Below are 6,004 nucleotides of genomic sequence, written 5' to 3' on the forward strand. Positions count from 1 at the left end.
AATGAAAGGGGCTTAGTTTGCAGGGAGAGAGAACCCATTCTTCCTCCCAGTATGAGACAAATAATGTCTTCAAGGGTAAGGCAGAGAAACGCAACAACCAATTTCACAAGATAGAGGTTACTGCTGAGTTAATGATTATTTGTTCAGTTCTTACTGGGAGCAAAGGCAACTGAATAGCAAGTAGGCACTGTGAGGACATTAAAAAAGGGAAAAAATGGTAATTAAAAAAAAAAAAGACTTCTCCTGCTCACAGGCCTGGTAATCAAATTAAGGGAGTCAAATGTAAACAGATGCGGAAACTTGAAAACAAGCACCTGGGACATATTACCGCTCCAACGCATTAGCAGGCATTACGGTGCACAGAATAATCCAGACGAAATACCTCCGGGCAGAGCCGAAGAGCGGCGGAGGAGGGGAGAGAGCAATGCAGAAAGGGCTCCCTGGTCTTGCACATTTAACCTGATTCCCAGATCCGCGTGGATTCTGGCCCTGGCTCCAGTTGTTTTGTTGCCCTATTGTCTGCTTCAAAAACGAGGCCAGGGCAAACATTCAGAAGTACCGGTGGGTGTTACATTATTCTCCCTTCTTTTTCAAAATGTGATTATCTTTCCTTCTCGATATTGGCAGCGGGGACCCATAGCGCCTGGCTTCAGGGGAATTCAGAGCAGCCCGGCCCCTGGCTCTCGGGCGCCCCCTGCCGCCCGGGCCTCACCGCGCTCGCACCAACTTTAAAAGCAGCTGAGCGGGGCGTGGGAACCAACCACCCCAGGTGACCCCTCCCCGCCCCGGCCGAAATCCACAGGAGGATTTAGATGAGATCCAGCCGTGCCTCAGTTTCCTCACGGGTTCCCCTCGTGAGGCCCCCTCCAACTTTCTGCGTCCACCACCGCCCCCCAGCCCTCCAGCCACAGTAGCCAAAGCGACCGTCTAGCTTCTTTTCCACTCGGCGGTAACTTCATACATAGATCAATCCTCCCACCCCCGGGCCCTCTGCTGCCCCTGGTGGTGGCCACCATCTTACCCCTGGCTCCACGGTCGCGCCCAAAACGCGGCCACCCGCAGCGGCCGTGGTTTTAGACTACGTTTCCCATGAGCCCTTTCTCAACATCGCGATAACTCCAGCGAGACTGCCGAGAAGACTTGCGCGCAGGCGCGGCCCCGCCCTCCTCCTCGAGGTCGGCCGCGTGGCTGGCGGTCATGGCTGCTTCCGTGCGGGCCCGGGTGGGCGAGCAGCCTCGGGCCTCAGGCCTTTGGCGATGGTAAGACTGCGGGAGCGGGGACTCGGGTCTTCTGTGGGCGCTAGCACACTTGGCCTCCCTTTTTCACAGGCGAAATGGTGACGCCAGCCCTGGCTGGTTTGGCTCAGAGGATGGAGCGTCGGCCTGCGGACTGAGGGGTCCCAGGTTCAGGTCCAGCCGAGGGCACCTGCCGGGGCTGCAGGCTCGATCCCCCACAGTGGGGGCCAATCAGTGGTTCTCTCTCTCATCATTGATGTTTCTCTCTATCCTTCTCCCCTCCTCCCTAAAGTTAACTTTAAAATAAGTAAGAAAAGGGAATGGTGACGCCAAACCTCTCCTCCTCCTTACAGGGTGGTTGGGAGGATTAGCTAAGATACTGGAAGGGGAAACGCTTTCCAAACGGCGCGCGGGTTCGCGGTTGGAGGGAGGGCTGGAGTCCGCCTTCGGCGGGAAGGGCCCTCCGCGCAGCCGCCTGTGGGCTGAGCTTCAGGGCCCGCGGGGTCCCGGGCCCCCCCGAGGGGCCGGCCGGCCGTGGCAGGAGTTAATCCAGGTCGCGAGTGTGAACGCCCGAAACCCTGACGGCCCCCGGAGAGCCCTGAGAGCCGCCCCCGTCGGTTTCTGCAGAATTCTGCGTTTGGCAATGAGCGGGCCTGGAGGTTTTGGAAAGCCGCCTTCTCACAGTTCCTCACACGGTCACCCTTTTCCTTCCCCGCAGGCCTGCCTGGAGCATCTGCAGAGACGGAAGCGGACTTGCAGGTTGAAGCCCGAGAGGAACGAATGGAGCCCCGAAGTGAGGAGGATGGCCGGGTGCAGGCGGGGTCGGGGTGGGTCCCAGCAGTGAGGAAGCCGGGCCGGTGTGAAGGCCTGGCACATGCAGGGTCACTACGCCGCCTCGTACTTTATCCCGAAGTTTTACTTCAGAACAGGTCCGTTCTGTGACTCATGTTGGTCTAAATCTAGAATCCGGAAGTGAGGGGCCTGTGCCAGTGTGGTTGGGAGGCCGCTAGGTGTCGCTGTTTGGAGCCATTGCGTAGGCATTGTGTGGTCGGCAAACTCAGTCACTAGCCAAATGTTCAGAGTACAACGATTGAAATTTCCTTTGAAGCCAAATTTTTCAAACTTATCCTAACACCATTTACTCAAAATAGACTCGCCCAGGCCGTGGTATTTTGTGGAAGAGCCACACTCAAGGGGCCAAAGAGTCGGATGTGGCTCGTGAGTCGCAGTTTGCAGACCACCGGTGTAGGGGGTGAAAGGGAGCCTTGGGTAGGAGTGGGCTGCTATCGGGGGTTTAGAAGGGTTGGCTACAGCCTGAGCTGAGGATGGTTTAACGTTATACCTGTCGGAGAGGCCTTCCTTGGTGAAGAGTTCCGACTTGCTGAGGCTCAGCTGTGTGAATGCGTCTTGAGAACAAACACCATTGTGTCTAGTGGGATGAGAAATATGTTACCTGCATTTCTCCTTCAGGTTCAAGATGTGGACTGTGGGCTGAGAAAAGTCACGTGAAAACCATCATTTTCAGATGTTGAGTGTAAGGATCTTCGTGATGGAAACTTCTATAAATGGTGAGATTTTTAGCTCTTTCACCGAGATGTGGGGTCTTTCCGGATTGTTACTGCTGGGCTAAGGGGAGTAAGTACCGTGTTTCTCCGAAAATAAGACCTAGCACATCTTTGGGAGCAAAAATTAATATAAGACACTGTCTTATTTTCGGGGAAACAGGGTAGTAAGGAGCCCTGTGCTAGGCTCCTCACCAAGCTGTCTCACACACAGCATTTGTTACAGCTGTTGTGAGGATTCGATTAGACCCGTGGTTCTCAGGTGGGGCCAGGCGGTGTGGCTGGGATCTGGTGGGGGCTGCTCAGTGGTTTACAAAGCACAGGACAGCTCCCGCACAAAAGAACTGTCCTCCCAGAAGGTCAGTAGAGCTGAGATTGTAACCCTGTATCGGACCAACGGGAGTGATTTGAGCTCTAGCTGGCCAGGTGCCAGATAGCCGCACAGAGCCTTATTCACTCTTTTGTAACAGGGTCAGGTGTTTCTCAGACCTGTCTGTGCGTCAAAATCACTTACGATGTTACACTGGACACATTCCTGGACACCCCTCCGCCCCCTCCAGCCATGGATGCGTGGGCCCAAGAATCAGGTGTGGCGGTGTGGGAGCAGGCACGGAGGGATAGGTGATCGGATCTGCTTTTAGCTGGGACTTTTATTACAGCAAGATTATAGGACTGGCTATTTTTAACCAGCTCACAGGCGGATCGTAATCCTGTCTTAAAAAACAAAGCCACTTGCCTGCTCTGCACAGAGATGAGTGAAAAACGGCTTTTCATTAATTCTTGGCCTCAGGCACTGTTTGTGCTGCCGGAAGGAGTGATCTGCACTTGACTGACATGTGAAAGACTAGGCTACACACACACACACACCCCATGTCTGTAAGACAGCAGGGCTGAGGGAGACCCTGCCTTTCAAAGGGTAGGAACTGCCCTGGCCGGTCTGGCTCATTGGATAGAGCGTTGGCCCTCAGACCAAATGGTCTCGGGCTTGACTCCTAGTCAAGGGCACGGACCTTGGTTGTAGGCTCGATCTGCAGCCCAAGGTGCATGCAGGAGGCAACCACTCAACCTGTCACTCCTCTCACATCGATGTTTCTCTCCTCCCCTCCTCCTTTCCACCCTAAAAATCAATGGAAGAAGGTCCTCAGGGGAGGGTTATCAAAAAATAAAGGTTATGAACTGTCAGTGTGTCAGGTCTGGACACTAGATAGGGTCAGTGTTTGCCCTTGAGGGAAAGTACCCTCTAACATAGTAGGTGTGGTTGGATGAGAGTGCTCACCAGGGGAGTACAGCAGTTCGGTAAGAAAACACTAGTTTGCATGTGCTGTGGTGGGAGCCGAGTCCATGATGATGTGTTATCCCTGTCTGAAGGCCAAAAGGCCTTTCAGTGTGGAATGTGGTTGTCTGAGACTCAGTTTCCCAAGTTCCTTATAGATAATTTGTGCCTGGTTTGAAAGTGAGTGGTCAGAGAGGTACCTGCATATTCTTGAGCCAGTTTTCTTTGCAATTTCTCTCTGCCAGGCCAGTCCAGCTTGGTTTCGGACCGAAACAGACCCTCCAGGAGAAGCCTCTGAGCGGCAGTAAGTAGCCCTGGGCCTGCCGGGCGTGGGGTTCTGTGAGGGGCTGGAAGGACTGACACAGGCTTGTCTTCTCCGTCAGATGCCGCAGGGTGAGGCACAGAACTGAACGCTGTGCCCGAAGCAAGTGAGACGGTTCCTCCCGCTGTAAGTTTTCTGTTTCCGTCTCACCTGCTTGTCTCTAAGCAGCCCCAGCCTGTGATGGTTCGTTATCCCTGTCTGAACCTCTGACTGAGGGAGAACAGTCTGTTCTGAGGCTTGCGGTGGCTTGGCCCTGCGCTCTTAAAGGTGCAGGTTTTATAGGGAATCACATTGCATGGACCCAAGGGAAGCTGGGTACCCTGAAGACCAATGGCGTGGCCCCTGGGTTAATGTCTCTGAGGGACGGGCTGCCGAGAGACGGCAGGGCTGGGCAGTGGCCAGCGCTGGCTTAGGCCCTCACTGAGATGAAAGAGGGATTGTCACATCTCTCAGGAAAGCAGACGGGAAGTCAAGTGTCTGCAGCTGCGCAGGGGGATCCTGGGGCCGGCCCTGCTGTTTGGTTTCGGGTGCTTCACCCCAGAGTCTCTAAGATTGGCTCCGGTTGCACCTGAAAGGCATGACTGGCATGTGGGCAAGAAGGTGCCAGTGGCTCTGGACATGCTTAGTGCCAGGCCCGAGGGGCACCACTTGAAAGTGGGGCGTGTGTGGCCTCTATTCGAGGCCACTTGTTTGTTCAGTCACCACGGAAGCTGTTTGGGGTGAGGCTTGGTGAGCCTGAAAACAGCCCCAACCAACTGAAAGGGCGTGTTACTAGGGTCTGGAGCAGGTGAATGCACGTCCCCAGAGCCTCGTGGCTGGTCTTGACTGGCTACTCCCCAAACACTGCAACACTCCCCCCCACCCCCACACACACACCTGAGAACAAGCTGCCTGTCTCCAGGGGGCCTCACCGGCCGCATGGGACCATCTGATCGTACCCATCATGCCTCATCACGCACTGGGCGTCCTGGGTTCGAATGCGTGCCTCTGGTTGCCTTTTCCCTAACCTGGTGATTCTTCAAAGCTAGCCTCAGGTTGAGTCACTATTGGCTGTTGTGTCAAATGATTCTCTGGTTTTACAGGTGACCTCCCAGGTGTGCCGGCTGGATCCCCGCAGCCCCTGTTGCTAATAGTGACGCCTGTAAATGATCCCAAAGGAGAATCATGTCAGAGCTCTGTGGACTTCATCTTCAAAAATAGCCAAACAGCCCTAGCTGGTTTGGCACAGTGGATAGAGCATTGGCTTGCAGACCAATGGGTCCCAGGTTCGATTCTGGTCAAGGGTGCATGCCCCAGGTTGTGTGCTCAATCCCCAGTATGGGGTGTGCAGGGGGGCAGCCAATCAATGATTGTCATCATTGATGTTTCTATCTCTCCCTCTCTGAAATCAATAAAAAAGTATATTTTTGAAAATAGCCTAATAATTTGAGAGAAAATGAGTTTATTCCAGAACATCTTGGGCAATTAGTGAAATTGGGGAATAACCAAGAACATTCGGAAACCGCGGTATGGGATCTATTTCCTTGTGTATTGGTGCGGCTGCAGCGAACGGAAGGTGATTAACGTGTACAGAGTGTGCTCTTTTGTGGGAAGCAGGTGCTCCGCCTAGAAA

The 6,004-nt window shown here is 54.2% G+C and overlaps 1 long non-coding RNA gene and 1 other non-coding gene across 3 annotated transcripts; both read left to right on the forward strand.

The window, feature by feature from the left end:
• Positions 1 to 1,113: 1,113 nt before the first annotated feature.
• On the forward strand, positions 1,114 to 5,581 carry LOC118704587. 2 transcript variants are annotated; one of them, XR_006739892.1, is made up of 6 exons: positions 1,114 to 1,259; positions 1,954 to 2,045; positions 2,706 to 2,803; positions 4,316 to 4,374; positions 4,454 to 4,518; positions 5,475 to 5,581. It is a non-coding gene; the product is annotated as an uncharacterized LOC118704587 (long non-coding RNA). The 2 variants fall into 2 exon arrangements; XR_006739891.1 differs by having other exon boundaries at positions 1,116 to 1,259; positions 1,954 to 2,028.
• On the forward strand, positions 2,550 to 2,627 carry LOC118704656. The gene has a single exon (XR_004983468.1). It is a non-coding gene; the product is annotated as a small nucleolar RNA R38 (small nucleolar RNA).
• Positions 5,582 to 6,004: the final 423 nt, after the last annotated feature.

This window comes from Pipistrellus kuhlii, unplaced genomic scaffold, assembly GCF_014108245.1.
Source record: "Pipistrellus kuhlii isolate mPipKuh1 unplaced genomic scaffold, mPipKuh1.p scaffold_m20_p_44, whole genome shotgun sequence".
Classification (NCBI taxonomy): Eukaryota; Metazoa; Chordata; class Mammalia; order Chiroptera; family Vespertilionidae; genus Pipistrellus; species Pipistrellus kuhlii.